Raw genomic sequence first — 13,544 nt, 5'->3', positions numbered from 1 at the left:
AAGGCCCAGAGAGGAAGTGAAAAAACTAATAAGAGAAGCAAGGGGAGAGCATGAAAAGAGACTGGTAGCTAATATAAAATAGAATCCCAAGGTCTTTTATAAGCATGAACATAATAAAAAGGTGGTAAAAGAAAGAGTAGGGCCTATTAAGGATACAAAAAGCGAGGGGGCTTGGAGACAGGAGAAGCAGCAGAGGTGTTGAATGAGTACTTTGCATCTGTGTTTAGAAAGGAAGAAGGTGCTACCCAGGCTGAGGTGAGAAGAGGTAATCAGTACACTAGAAGAATTCACAGTTGAGAAGGAGGTGGTGTTAGATAGGCTATCTTTACTTAAAATTGATAAGGTACCAGGACCAGATGAGATACATCCAAGGGTACTGAGGGAAGGGAGAGTGGAAATTGGAGAGGCACTAGTGATAATCTTCCAGTCTTCCTTAGACACAGGGCTGGTGCCAGAGGACTGGAAAATTGTGAATGTTACACCCTTGTTAAAAAAGGGGTGCGAGGATAGAGCCAGCAATGACCGACCAGTCAGTTTGACTTCAGCGGTAGGGAAACTTTTGGAAACTATAGTTAGGGACAAAATCAACAGTCACTTGGAGAAGTGTGGGATAATTAAGGAAAGCCAGCATGGATTCATTAAGGGAAAATCATGCTTAACTAACTTACTGGAGTTTTTTGAGGAGGTAACAGAGAAGGTTGATAAGGAAAACACTGTTGATGTGGTGTATATGGATTTTCAAAAGGCATTTGATACAGTGCCAAACAACAGACTTGTGAGGAAAATTCTAGCTCATGATATAAAAGGGAAAGTAGGCACTTGGATAAGAAATTGGCTGAGTGATAGGAAACAAAGAATAGCGGTTAATGGATGTTTTTCAGATTGAAGGAGGGTTTGAAGTGGAGTTACCCAGGGACTCTTGCTCTTCCTGATGTATGTTAATGAGCCAGACTGTGGTGTTCAGGGCATGATTTCAAAATTTGCATATAACACAAAGATTGGAAACATTGTCAATTGTGATGAGGATAGTCTTGAACTTCAAAAGGACATAGACATGTTGGTGGATTGGGCAGACAAGTGGCAGATGAAGTTCAATGCAGAGAAGTGTGAGGTGATTCATTTTTGCAGAAAAAATATGGTGAGACAGTGTAAATAAAGGGAAAGCCTCTAAAGGAGGTGCAGGAACAGAGGGACCTCAGTGTATACATACATAGGTCATTGAAGATGGCAGGGCATGTTGAGAGAGCAGTTAAATAACCATAAAATATCTTAAGCTTTATTAATAGGGACATTGAGTACCAAAGTAAGGAGGTCATGTTGAACTTGTGTAAGACACTAGTTAGGCCTCATCTGGAGTACTGCGTCCAGTTCTGGGCTCCATACTTGAGGCAGGATGTGAAGGCATTGGAGAGAATGCAAAGGAGATTCACAAGAATAATTCCAGGGATGAAGAACTGTAGCTATGAGGATAGATTGGAGAGGATGGGGCTATTTTCCTTGGAGAAAAGAAGGCTGAGAGGAGACTTGATAGATGTATTCAAGATACTGTGTGGTATGGATACACAGTGAGAAACTGTTCCCACTCAAGAGCATCAAGAACTAGAGGGCACAGATTTAAAATAATGGGCAAAAGGAGTAATAGCGATGTGAGGAAGAATTTTTTCACCCAGAGGGTGGTTAGAGTCTGGAACGAACTTCCTGAGAGGGTTATGGCAACAGGTTCAATCGAGGTATTCAAAAGGGAATTGGATTGCTATCTGAAGAGAAACAATGTGTAAGGTTACAGGGAGGCAGGGAAGTGGAACTAGTAGAATGGTCTTTCAAAAAGCTGGTGCAGACTTGATGGGACAAATGGCCCTCTGCACTGTAAAGATTCTATGATAAGGGGATAGTGCAGAAAAATGGCATTGAGGTAGAAGATTAACCTTGATCTAGTTGAATGGCGGAGCAGGCTCGAGAGGCAAAATGACCTACTCCTGCTCCTATTTCTTATGTTCCTATGTTTCTATCTATCATGGCATTCATGTTAGAGATATACTCCTCTAACCGTGTGCCGTGCAGCTGGAGATGCTGACAGAACCTCACGTATTTCTTGCTGTTGCCACAGAATTATCCTTTTCGTTGATGAGCCCCGAGGCTCAGCGTCTGCATCCAGCTGAGCAGAGCTTGGAGTCTCCTGCACCCTCCGATAGGGCTCTCCATTTATGTCCCTGTTTCTAACACTTGCTCACGTCATATTTGAGATACTGGGCTGTATTTTGCCCTCCTCTGTTGGCGGGTTTGAAGGCAGAGGGCTTGTAACACCCTTCACGTGGCCTTCCCGCCACCTACCCGCCCACCCCCAACTTGTATGAAATTTTATGGGGGGCAGTGGAGGCGTCGGGCAACCCACCCACACTTGGGCCATTGAAGCCCTTAAGTGGCCAATTAATGGACACTAAGAGCCTCCTCCCACCCCGCCACTATTTTCCCCATGGCAGGGGAGTCCCATGCCATGTGGCCATCCTGGCAGCTTTATCTGCATGGGCTGGTGTCAGCAAGGGCAGACCTCCTTTTGTGGGTCCCCTGTGCCCATTGGAGGCACCCACTGGCCGCCTCAGGATCACACTTCCCACCCCCTTTACCCTCCCCCCAGCCTCTCAAACCCAGCTCCTCACCCTCTTGCTGGGGCCTTTCAGCCTGACCCCAGCAAAATCCCCCCAAAATATCTCGTTGTCTATCTCCAGTGACAATCTCCATTGGGAACTAGCTGTAGTGCCAGCAGTGGCCACCGCTCCCACCTGGCGCTGCTGGGATGACAGAGCTGTTGGCCATCCAATTGCCCAGCAGCTCTCTGAGGCGGGGCTTGCTGTCCCTGAGGCGCAGAAATCCCGTCTCCAGCCTATTAACGGCCAATTGGCTGTTAAATGACAACAGGGCAGCTGTTCTTCCCCCAGACAGGCTCTCCACCAACTTTTTAGCTCGATGTTGGGGAGGGGCGGTGGGGGGCGGTGCGGTGCAGGGACCACAGCATTCAATAAAATTAACATATGAGAACTCAGCTACCTGGTTCCACGGAGGTGTGTGTGTTTAAGCTGATGGGCAGTGTGCATGCATCAGGTGACAATGCTTCCTCAGAGTGAGTGAAGTCTAGGAGTCTTCGTTGTCCTCGTGCACCATTTCCTGTGGGGTGGTTGATGAGCCTGTGGGAAATTAAATACATGAATTAGAACTGTCAAGGTAGGAAGGTGTGGATCATCATTGTACGCATAATCATATTTCACAGGTTGACTTCAAGAAGGCAGCTCACCACCGCCTTCTCAAGGCCAATTAGGGGTGGGCAATAAATGCTGGCCTAGCCAGTGACGTCCTCATCCCATGAATTAATTTTAAAAAACTTTATGTTAGTAACCAAAGCGAGTGTTGTTGCTAAGTAACTTTATGATATTTACTTCTGTCACTAGGTAACTGGGAGATCCCATCTCTCTATCTCCGATGCTCTGGCATACTGAAACCAGCTTATCTCCAGTGCCTCTTCCTCCACAGCTATGAGAACGGAGGGCCACCTCTGATTTTCTACCTCTCCCTGGTGTTCTGTGCTCTCTGCTCCTGCAATTGGGAGGAAGAGAAGAGGATAGTGTGTACAGGCTGCACCAGTTCTACAAGGACCTCTCTGAGAAGCTGTTCCTATGACAACTACAGTTTCCCAAATTACCATTGGGCATGTCTTCATAATGAAGATATACACACTTGTTCCACTGCCACAATTGCTCTGTCCGTGGCAATTAAAGTGACAGCAGCCCTCAACTTTTATGGTTCCACATCCTTAAAGGCTGCCACAGGGGATCTATGCTACATTAACCAGGGAGCTGTCAAGGCCTATATCTAGCAGGTGACTGATGCTCTCTTTTATAGTGCAACCAAATTCATCCATTTCAGCATTGTCCCTAGGCAACAAAGGCACACAGTTCAAGGCACAGAAGGCACAAACCAAACAGCAGTGAAGGTGTTCCATATCCTGCACATTCAGTTTGTCTGTAATGCAAGTTAGGCCATGCCCTCAATGGGTATACAAGGTACATTGGAGGGCAGATTCTTCATGATGCAATCATTGGTTGATCAACTGCAATGGCAGCAGCATTTCTTCTTCTATGCACCCTACCAGATAACATCAAAGCAGATCTCTTTTGCCCAGTAGGAATTTGACAGTATCCTCCCCTCTGTGAGAATTTCTGAACCTACTAAATAGCCTATTTCCTGACTTGCTGTAATGTTTAGAAATAACAAATCCTGAGTCAAATGCCCAGTGTATTTCAAAGTAACCAATTATTTCTATTTCAAGGTAAAGCATTGGATGATTGTATGTTTGAGGATCTAGGGGTCGATTAATTGGGTGTGGTAATTGTGGTGGAAGAAATGTAGTGAGAGGCATGGGGTGGTGAGGATGCTAAGAGTGGGGGAAGGTTTTTTGGGGTTGTGCAAGGCAACTAGTGTGTGTTACAAAGGTTCTGGGTGTCCCTATCCAGAGGGGAATGTGAAGAGTTAATAATGTGAGTGTTGCTTTAAGAGGATGAAGAGTGTGGTGATTGACAGGGATGAAGAGAAGGCTCTGGTGACATGCAATGCTTGTCCTCCTGAGCAGTGTTTTAATTTCTTTCTATACTGTTGATAGACATGGATGTAAGGAGATTCAGAAACAAGAAACTCCTGCCTTGTACCTCTTGGAGGATGGTTTCCATATCTTTATTAGAAAAGATAATTGTGTTTTTTCTGTCTGCTACCTTGCCCAGTGAGGTCAGTTTCACTTATGTGGGCATGATGGTGCCAATCTGGACAGATAGTGTGTGTCATAGATGCCATCCAGTGATTTGATGAAAATTGTCAGTGAAACCTCTTGTTATCTGTTTATCTTGCTGCCAATTGTCTTTAAAAAGTTATGCCAATAGTGCAATGAAAATTCGGGCTGGGGGGTGGGGGTGGGTGGGGGGGGGTGGAGGTGGCATCAGCAATTTACACTATTCCTACACTTGAGTTACACCAGAGTTATGCCAAAAATATTTTAAATACCCCAGGAAACTTGTGTATAACTTCCTCTGCTGATGAACACATCCCATTCTGGTGCAACAGCAGTAACAGCAATGTAGCTGATACTGAGGAAAACTCAGAGCTGTAGAAGCTGAATTAGCCTGAATTTGCAACTGTACCTCCTTCACAGCATGTCCCCCTCCAGCCAGCCCCCACAAAGCATCTGTTTGACCATCCCACCCAATTCCAACAAGTCAACACCTGACCCCCCACCGAGCAGCTTGCCAGAATACCCCCCGCCCCAATACAGAGCAGAATATTTCTCCTTCTCACCCCACTAACCATCATTTCTACTCCTCTATTTCAGCACCTCTTTGCAGACCCGCTCCTCCGCTATCACACTGAACAGTATGTCAACTATTTCTCCTTCCCCTACTAAACAGCAACCTCCCCCTTGACTGAGGAGTCTCCATGCACCATTCCTGCCACAGAACAGGTTTTCAGCCAGTTCACCCTCCCCCTGAGCAGAATCTTGTCCTGTCCCTCCCTGTGACCCTTGCCTTCATGCACCTACCACAACACAAAGCAGTATTGCGAAAGAAGGGATTCAAAAGCATGATCAATTCAACTCGAAGGTCCAAAGGGATCTCTGATGATACAAGTTATATTAATGCGCTTTCTGAAACAAAAGATTTATGTCATTGTTTCAGATTAATTATGTTGCATCATTTGATATAATTTTCTTCTTCAATTTAAGATTAATTAAAGCTGTGCTCTAGAAAACAATTTGTAAAGAAGCAGGCAAAGATTGCATTTACTTGTCCAGGAGCTGGTAATGAGTACTGTCACACAGATATCAAGGGACGTTTTTCCAAACAATGATGTAAAGACTAGCATAAATTATAGTAATACAAAGGTAGCAGTGTGCAGACTTAATTTCAGATAAGAGAGGATTTGGAGCTGCAATTAAAAGTGGCAGAGCAGGAACAGCATAAAACTAGTACAAAATTAAAATAAAACAATTATCAGATCTAATGTCACTCCTGTTAGATCACGAATTTGGTTGTCTCTCAAACACTGTTATATAAAACTGACTGACATTAGTTCAAACAGCTTCTGAGTAGGACAGGCACCAGGGGCATAAGCACCTTGCTTTTTATTCATTTATCGAGATGTGGAGTCGCAAGGCCAGCATTTATTGCACATCCCTAATTGCCCTTGAGAAGGTGGTGGCGAGCAGCCTTCTTGAATCATTGCAGCCTATCAGATTTAGGTGCACCCTCTGCTTATAGGGAGGGATTTCCAGGATCTTGACCCAGTGACACCGAAGGTATGGCAATATATTTTCAAGTCAGAATGGTGTGTGGCCTAGAGGGGAACTTGTAGGTGGTGGAATTTCAATGCATTCGTTGCCTTTGTTCTTCTAGATGGTAGAGGTCGTGAGTTCAGAAGGTATTGTTGATGGAGTATTTGCCGAGTTGCTGCAGTGCATCTTGTATATAGATGGTACACACTGCTGCCATGATGTGCCAGTGGTTGTGGGAGTGAATATTTAAGGTGGTGAATGGATGGGGTGCCAATCAATTTTGTTGCTTTGTCCTGGATGGTGTCAAGCTTCTTTAGTGTTGTTACATGAAACATGTGATTCAGTGAGTAAGGAGTGTGGGGCTATTGCTTTGAGCCAATTTTCCCAGTTTTGGCACAAGTCCCCACATGTTAGTGAGGAGGACTTTGCAGGGTCAATTGAGCTCGATGTACCTTTAATGTGCCCGGTTCCTAGGTCTTTGCTGAGTGGCCCATCCGGTTTATTTCACGCTGTTGCTTGTAGTGGTTTGATATCTGAGTGGCTTGTAGGACCATTCCTGAGGATATTGAGTCAAGCACATTGCAGAGAGATTAAAACAATTAATGCTGGAAATACTCAGCAGGTCTGGCAGCATCGATGGAGAGAGAAGCAGAGTTAATGGTTCAGATCGTGATCTTTCTGACATTGCTGTGAGTTTGAGTCACATATAAGTCAGACCAGGTAAGGATGGCAGATTTCCTTCCTAAAGGATATTAGTGAACCAGATGGGTTTTTTTACTCTTTCACTGGATTTAGGCTTCATTGGCCAGGCCGGCATTTATTGCGAATCCTAATTTCCCTTGAGAAGGTGATGGTGAGCTGCCATCTTGAGTACACCCACAGTGCTGTTAAGAAGGAAGCTCCAGGATTTTGACCCAGCAACATTGAAGGAATGGCGATATAGTTCCAAGTCAGGATGCTGTGTGGCTTGGAGAGGAACTTGAAGGTGGTGGTGTTCCCATGCATCTGCTGCCCTTGTACTTCTGAGTGGCAGAGGTCATGGGTTTGGAAGGTGCTGTTGAAGGAACCTTGGTGAGTTGTTGCAGTGCATCTTGAAAATGGTACACACTTCTGCCACTGTTCCTCGTTGGTAGAGGGAGTGAATGTTTAAGGTGATGGGTGAGGTGCCAATCAAGCGGGCTGCTTTGTCCTGGATGGTGTTGAGCTTTTTGAGCGTTGTTAGAGCTGCACTCATCTAGGCAAGTGCAGAGGTTTCCATCGCACTCCTGACGTGTAGATGGTGGATAAGCTTTGTGGGGTCAGGAGGTGAGTTAGTCACTGCAGAGTTCCCAGCCTCTGACCTGCTCTTGTAGACACAGTATTTATATGGCTAGTCCAGTTCAGTTTCTGGTCAATGGTAACCCCCAGGATGTTGATAGTTTTTACGACAATCCAACGGTTCCGTGGTTATGATTACCAATACTAGCTTTAATTTCAGAGTTTTATTCAATTAACTGAATTTAAATTTTCCAGCTGCCATGAAGGAATATAGATCATTAATTTAGGCCTCTGGTTACTAGTTCAGTAACATAACTGATCTGTGACCATGCCCACCTGCTAGATTTGAGGGCACATTGTGATTGTCTCCCATTTCCATTGAGCCATTTATCAATAATGTCCACAATCTGCAGCTGAATTAACAAACATTTTCACATTTTTACTGGCTAAGTAGCTTGTTAGCTGCTTGAAGTGAATTAAAATACCTTTGTGCTTGGTGCATCACTTTTTCATTGTGCTAATGAAATTACTTTCTCAAGAGGGGCACGCTTCAAAACTCTGCAATTCTGAGAACAAAAGGTTCAACATTTTCAAAGCTAATTGGATTCAATTGTTTGATTCTGTACTTTCTCATGAAATGTTGGCTTAATAACATTTTTAGATGCCTGCAAATTAATTACTGATTTAGCTTAAGATTCAGGCATATAGTATATGGATGGGTTACATTGCTTAAAGTGCTGCATGGATGGCACATCCAAGTGCTCAAAATTCTTAAAAAGGTCACCAAGTTTAAAACTAATAGGCTTTGTGGGGAAGATCGTTACAATCCTCAAAACAATATATTAGGCATTTATTGCTTAACGTAATCCCCTGGAGCAGGCCTGTCCTATTGGCAATTTGTCATCTGAAGCCAACTTTCAATAAACAGAAATAATACTTGCTTGCAATTAACATCTCTCCACATTTTCTTTTTTTTTTTTGCCTTTTGTTACATTTTACCAGAACCACCGTGTGGATCCTCTGGTTAGCTCGACAGAAGTTTCATTTGGAGGACTGATTCTGAGTCAGCGTAAAGTAAATTTTATGAACAATTGCAAAAGTGGAGTAGTACGGGTTTGCTCTTGGGGGTGGGCATTGGCAATCAGCTGGAGGTTATCTGCACCTCTGAGCTCTTTCTTTTACCACGTTCCCATGTCCAGGGAGCCTTCTCTTTGCAAGTTGTCCATGCTTTCCTCCCCATCTGCTATATTTCCCTTCACTGTCATCATCTTTTTCTTTCAATACTTGTTTCATTAACCCTTGCTTTTGCCTTTCACCATATTCTCATTCATCATTGAATCCCAGCTGCCTTCACCAGGTTGTTGTTACACAGGGAGTTACAGGGTTTGGATTCAGCAACAATGAAGGAATGATGATGTATGTCCAAGTTGGGATGATGTGTAACTTGAAGAGGAACTTACAGGTGATGCTGTACCTGTGCATCTGCTGACACTTCTAGGTGAATGAATTTGTGGCTTTGGGAACTGCTGCCCAAGGAGTCTTGGTTGGTTGCTGCTGTGTTTTTTGTAGCCACATTTGCTGGTGGCGGATTGAATGAATGTTTAAGGTGGTGGATGGGATGCTGATCAAGTGGGTGGCTGCTTTATCCTGGATGGTGTTGAGCTTCTTGAGTGTTGTTGCAATTGCATCCATCCAGGCAAGTGGAGTGACGATCACACTCCTGATTTGTCCCTTGCAGATGGTTGACAGGCTTTGGGGAGTCAGGAGGTGAGCTATTTGCTGCAGAACACACAACTGGGGGCCTACTGTAGTAGCCACTGTATTTATGTGACTGGTTGAGTTGAGTTTCTGGTCCAATCCCAAGATGTTGATGGTGGAGGATTTGGTAATGGTAATGCCATTGACTATCAATGGACAGTAATTATGCTCTCTCTTGTTGGAAATTATCATTGCCTACCACTTCTGTGGCATCAATGTTACTTGCAACTTTTCAGTCCAAGCTTGGAAGTTTTCCATGGACTGAATTTTTCACTCATCAGACCCGCGCGACCGGCTGACCCCTGACCGCGATTGGCCCCCGACCATGATTTCATGCTGTCTGGCCAATTAACAGTCAGCCAGTGTGAAACGCGCGCTGAGAAAGGCTCAGCACTGCTGGTGGGGGCAGGAAGAGGGCGGGCGCCGAGGTCACTGCGGCTGCTGGTGAGCACTTCCATTGAGCTCCCTGAAGACAGACAGCTGCCTCAGGGAGCTGCAGACCTCCACAGGATAAACAAAACAACAAAAATGCAGCAAAATATGTCCATGCAGCACAATCAAGCATCTGAAAGCATACCTCATTAAAAAAAAACAGTCCAGATATCTCTTTTCATTTTATTTCCCCACAGAGATTTCATACCGCCCAGGATCGCGATTTCAGCAAAAATATAAAGGCCGCCTGGCCGATTGGCCCATCAGCCAACCGTAAAAATGGATGGGCCATGAAAAATCACTTTCAATTGCCTCCTTAATGGGCTTAATTGCCCACTTAATTCTCGGCCGGCGTGCTTCCGACTGCTGTGTGCACCCGCTGAGCGAGATATCGTGCGAGTGCACGATGACACTGGAACACTCGTCCAACGTCATCTCTCACTTTTTCTCAGCCAGACAGATCAGGCACGCACCCGCCTGCGGGACGTAAAATTCTGGCCCATGTTTCGTTGCATGCAGGTTGTGAACTAGTTTATGTTCTGAGGAATTATAAATGGCACAGAATACTGAGCAATCATCAGCAAACAGCCCCACTTCTATGATGAAAGCAAAATACTACAGAAGCTGGAAATCTAAAATACAAACAGAAAGTGCTGAAAAAACTCAGCAGGTCTGGCAGCATCTGTGGAGAGAGAAACAGGGTTAACGTTTTGAGTCCGTATGACTCTTCTTCAGAACTATAAACAAGTAGAGATGTGATGGGTTTTATACTGTTTAAGGGGGGTGGAGCAGGTGGAGCAAGATGGAAGGTCAGGGATAGGTGGGAGCTAAGGAGAGATTGACAAAGATGTCATGAACACAGGACAAAGGGAAAGTTAATGATAATAGTAAAGACTAAAGAAAGTGCTGATAGTGGTATAAAGGTAAGATAGCAGAATGTGTTAATAGCAGAACAAGGGTCAGCACTCTGTGAAAGAACAACACAGAAACTGACAGATCGCCCTGTGGTGGGGTGAGGTGGGGAGGGATTGGGGGAAAAGGATTAAAAACTGAATAAATAAATAAAAAATAAAAATAAATATTTTTTTAATTGGATATATAAAGGGGTTAAGATGGAGGAGACAGTTCATGGTCTGAATATTAAGTCCAGAAGGCTGTAAAGTGCCTAATCAGAAGATGAGGTGCTGTTCCTCCAGTTTGCGTTGGGCTTCACTAGAACATTGCAGCAGGCCAAGGGCGGATGTGTGGGCATGAGAGCAGGATGATGTGTTGAAATGGCAAATGACAGGAAGGTCATAATGGAGGGAAATGTCAACCGTGGCTCATTTAGTGTTTCCTTCACCTCTAGGACTTCAGTGCAAAAATCTAGGCTGATACTCCAGTGCAGTAAGTACTGAGTGAGTGCTGCACCCATTGGAGGTGCTGCCTTTTGGATGAGAAATTAAACTGAGGCCCAATCTGCCCTGCCAGATGGATGTAAAAGATCATATTCAAGAAGGGCATGGGATTTATCCCTGGTGTCCTGGCCAATATTTATCCTTCAGTCAATATCGCAAACACATTCTGATCATTATCATTGCTGTTTATGGCAGGTCACTGATGTTCACAAATTGGCTGCAACATTTCCTACATTCTAACAGTGACTACATTTTGTAAGTGCTTCATTATCTGCAAAATGCTTTGGTACATCCTGGATTATGAAAGGTGCTACCAAAATGCAAGTCTTTTTTTGAAGAAGCAGGTGTAAGTAGTTGAGTCTAGGACACTGGTGATAAATTCCTGCAGCAATGTCCTGGGGTTGACCAAGTTGTTTATCTCCAGATTATGCTGTGTGTTTTGACAAAAGGTCCTCATGTTTCTCCATGATACAATCCACAAGGACCCTATGGTACAGTCACTGAAATGCACCTTTCAGATATGATATCATGTCCTAACTCTCAATTATTGTGCAGTCCATGGTTGGATTAATAAAATGTGCATTAGATACACCGGTGAAATGACTTTACAAGCTGTTTGACAAGTGTAAAAGGACTACCATTACAGGTACTTCATAACGCTGTTTTGGTGATTTATAATCTTCTGCTCAGGGAAAACAAATTCCTGGAATGGATCCTGAAACAGGAGTTTGGCCCCTCAACGGTATATGTAAGGACCATAAAGCCCTCCCAACCTGTTTTAGGCTGATATCAGATAAACCTCTGCAGCACCTGAACATATTATTGGACATGTTTCGTAGAATCACAGAATTGTTACGGGGTAGAAGGAGGCCATTTGGCCCATCGTGTCCGCACTGGCTCTGAGCATTTTAACTTAGTGCCAATCTCCTGCCTTTTCCCCGTAACATACTATTTCTATTTAAATAATCATCCAATGCCCTCTTGAATGCCTCAATTGAACTTGCCTCCACCACACTTCCAGGCAGTGCATTCCAAACCCTAACTACTCGCTGTGTGAAAAAGCTTTTTCTCACCTTGCATTTGCTTCTTTTGCAAAACACTTTAAAACTGTGCCCTCTGGTTCTCAATCCATTTACGAGCGGGAACAGTTTCTCCCTTTCTATTCTGTCCAGACCCCTCGTGATTTTGAAAACTTCTATGCTGTTCACATTTGCAAGGTTTGCCCCCCCTTAAACTCAACCTCTGTAAGCTAATTTTCTGCCCAGAAAATGGCCACAACCAGGACATAGAAACATAGAAAATGGGAACAGGAATAGATCAGGCCCTTCGAGCCTGCTCCGCCATTCAATATGATCATGGCTGATCCTCTATCTCAATGCCATACTCCTTCTCTCTCCCCATACCCCTTGACACTTAGAGTCTAGAATTCTATCTATTTCCTTCTTAAATGTATTCAGTGACTTGGCCTCCACAACCTTCTGTGGTAGAGAATTCCACAGGTTCACCACTTTATGAGTGAAGAAATTTCACCTCACCTCAGTCCTAAATGGCCTACCCGTATCTTGACACTGTGACCTCTTGTTCTGGACCCCCCAGCCAGGGGAAACATCATCCCTGCATCCAGTTTTTCCAGCCTTGTCAGAATTTCATATGTTTTAATGAGATCCTCTCTCATTCTTCTAAACTCCGGTGAATACAGGTCCAGTCAACCCAATTTGTCCTCATATGACAATCCTGCTATCCAGGAATCAGTCTGCTGCACATTCTGTATGGCAAGTATATCCTTTCTTAGGTAAGGTGACCAAAACTGCACACAATACTCCAGGTGTGGTCTCACCGAGGCGCTGTGCAGCTGCAGTAAGACATCCTTGCTTCAGTACTCAAATCCTCTTGCAATGAAGCTCAACATACCATTTGCCTTCCTAACTGTTTACTGCACCTACTTGCTTGCTTTCAGTGACTGGTATACAAGGGCACCCAGTTCCCTTTGTACATCAACATTTCCCACAATCTATCACCATTAAATAACACCCTGCCATTCTGTTTTTCCTACTGAATGGATAACTTCACACTTATCCACATTATACTGCATCTACCATGTCTTTGCCCACTCACTCAACTTCCCTAAATTGCCTTGAAAGCTTTCAACATCCTTGTCACCACTCACATTCCCACCTAATTTTGTGTTATCAGCAAACTTGGAAGTATTACATTTGGTTCCCTCAGGTACTGATCCCTGAGGTACCCAAATAGTCACTGCTTGCCACTCTGAAAAAGATCCATTTATTCCTACCCTCTGTTTCCTGTCTGCTAACTAATTCTTAATCCATGCCAATATGTTACCTCCAATCCCATGTGCTTTAAATTTTTCACTCTAACCTCTTATATGG

This window comes from Cetorhinus maximus, chromosome 10 (genome assembly GCF_964194155.1).
Source record: "Cetorhinus maximus chromosome 10, sCetMax3.hap1.1, whole genome shotgun sequence".
NCBI classification, from domain to species: domain Eukaryota; kingdom Metazoa; phylum Chordata; class Chondrichthyes; order Lamniformes; family Cetorhinidae; genus Cetorhinus; species Cetorhinus maximus.
The sequence above is the reverse complement of the archived record's forward strand: the minus strand, read 5'-3'. Positions refer to the sequence as shown.